Source organism: Apium graveolens, chromosome 8, assembly GCF_009905375.1.
Source record: "Apium graveolens cultivar Ventura chromosome 8, ASM990537v1, whole genome shotgun sequence".
In the NCBI taxonomy this organism is placed as follows: Eukaryota; Viridiplantae; Streptophyta; class Magnoliopsida; order Apiales; family Apiaceae; genus Apium; species Apium graveolens.
This window is the reverse complement of record NC_133654.1, coordinates 11,307,432-11,310,081: the sequence shown is the minus strand read 5'-3', so window position 1 is coordinate 11,310,081 and position 2,650 is coordinate 11,307,432. Positions and strand designations below refer to the sequence as shown.

The 2,650-nt window shown below is 41.8% G+C and overlaps 1 pseudogene; it reads right to left on the bottom strand.

The window, feature by feature from the left end:
- Positions 1 to 530: 530 nt before the first annotated feature.
- LOC141681854 (small nucleolar RNA R71) lies at positions 531 to 645 on the bottom strand (annotated as a pseudogene).
- Positions 646 to 2,650: the final 2,005 nt, after the last annotated feature.

The window sequence follows — 2,650 nt, the reverse complement described above, 5'->3', positions numbered from 1 at the left end:
TCTAGAGAGCGTTTATGCAAACACGATCTCGCACTCGCAAGAGGACTTTAGAAATGGATGAGGAGACAGACTCAGTTCTTGATATTCCGGAGAAGATAGATTTTGAAGATTCGGATAAAGAAAGTGAACAGAAAGAACCGGTAATCATGGGTGATCGTATAGTTCCAGCAGATCCAGCTCTTATGGACTTTTCTCGGCCTAAAATTGACGCATTTAGTCAAGCATCATTCATCCAGCTATTCAGGCTAATACTTTCGAAATCAAGCCGGGCACTATTCAAATGGTACATAATTCTGTTTCTTTCTGAGGTGCTGCGACTGAAGATCCCAACATGCATATCAGGAATTTTGTAGAGATCTGTAGTAATTTCAGATATAATGGTGTTACTGATGAGGCTATCAAGCTGAGGCTTTTCCCATTCACTCTGAGGGATAAAGCTAAGGACTGGTTACATTCTTTACCAGCTGGGTCCATCACTACTTGGGAAGATCTTGCGCAAAAGTTTTTGGTGAAGTTCTATCCAATGGCTAAGACTGCAGCTATGAGGAGTGCCCTTACTCAGTTTGCACAGCAACCAACAAAATCTATGTGTGAAGCTTGGGAGCGCTATAAGGAGATGTTAAGAAAGTGTCCGCATCATGGTATGCCTGACTGGATGGTGATCATTGGGTTTTACAATGGTTTGGGGGCCCAATCTCGGCCCATGCTCGATGCAGCAGCTGGAGGCGCCTTGTGGGCCAAAAGCTATACTGAAGCCTATAATCTTATTGAAACTATGGCTGCAAACGAGCATCAAAACCTAACTCAAAGGATGATGCATGGGAAAGTAGCAGGTATTCTGGAAGTTGATGCAGCTACAGCTATTGCAGCGCAGCTCCAAGCGCTGTCTATGAAGGTCAATTTTTTAGCCAACTATGTAGTCAATTAGATAGCTTTGGTCTGTGAGCTTTATGCAAGCTCTCATGCTACGGATCAGTGTTCTCTTGTTAATGAATCTGTTCAGTATGTGAACAATTATCAGCGACCGCAGCAGCCTGTGCCAGCTACTTATCATCCTAATAACAGAAATTATCCCAATTTCAGCTGGAGCAATACTCAAAATGCTGTTCAACAACCATATCAGCAAGCTGTAAGTAAACAGTTTAATCCACCTGGATTCCCGCAACCTCAATAATATGCTCAAAGGCAATCATATCCTCAACAAGGAGGTGCTACTCCACCTTCTAGTGCTAATTTCGAGGAGCTAAAGCTGTTGTGCAAAATTCAGGCTATTTATATCAAGACCTTGGAGAATCAAATCGATCAAATAGCCAATGCCGTGCTCAATCGTCAACCTGGCACACTTCCCAGCGATACTGAAGTGCCAGGCAGGAAGGAAGCAAAAGAGCAAGTCAAAGCTATTACCTTAAGGTCTGGAAAAGTTGTTGATGCTGAAAAAGCAAAAGATGAAAAAGCTAAAATTGTAGATGAAGAAGAAAAGCAAAAGGAGAAAGAGGCGGAACCAAGGAAGACTACTGTTGAACATACTCTGCCTGAGGGTAATACAGGGGAGAAACAGCTCTATCCTCCACCACCTTTTCCTAAGAGATTGCAAAAGCAAAAGCTGGATAAGCAATTTGGTAAGTTTCTGGAGGTGTTCAAGAAAATTCACATCAACATACCTTTCGCTGAGGCTCTGGAGCAAATGCCTAGTTATGCAAAATTCATGAAGGGTATTCTTTCAAGGAAGGTGAAATTGGATGATCTTGATACTGTTGCTCTAACGGAAGAGTGCAGTGTTGTGCTGCAATAAAAATTACCTCCAAAGCTTAAGGATCCACGTAGCTTCACCATTCTTTGCACTATTAGAAAGTTGTCATTCGACAAGTGCCTCTACAATTTAGGAGCAAGCATCAATCTGATGCCGTTGTCTATCTTCAAAAAGCTGAATTTGCCTGATCCAAAGCCCACTTACATGTCTCTATAATTGGCTTATCGTTCTATTACATACCCACAAGGCATCGTGGAGGACGTGTTAGTAAAGGTGGATAAGCTCATCTTTCCTACAGACTTTGTCATTCTGGATTTCGAGGAAGATAAGAAGATTCCCGTAATCCTAGGAAGACCTTTCTTCGCTACAGGCCGTACCTTGAGTTGTGCAAAAAGGTGAACTTACTATGAGGGTGCAAGATCAGGATGCGACATTCAATGTATTCAATGCGATGAAATTCCCTACAGAAAATGAGGATTACTTCAAGGTGGATTTGATTGATTCTGCGTTAACTTCAGAACTTGATCATGTGCTAAGGTCTGATGCCTTAGAAAAAGCCTTAGTGGGGGAATTTGACAGTGAAGATGAGGAAGGCAATGAGCAACTACAATATTTAAATGCTTCTCCTTGGAAGCGAAAGCTAGACATGCCATTTGAATCTCTTGGTAATACTGATCTCAAGAATGCTGAGGGAAAGCTCAAACCATCTATTGAGAAAGCATCTACTTTGGAGCTTAAACCATTGTCTAAACACTTGAGGTATGCTTTTTTAGGTGATGCATCTACTTTTCCTGTTATTATTGCATCTGACCTTTCGGGTAGTGATAAGGACAAGCTCTTGAGGATCTTGAGAGAATTTAAATCGGCCATCAAATGGACTATAGCCGATATAAAAGGGAT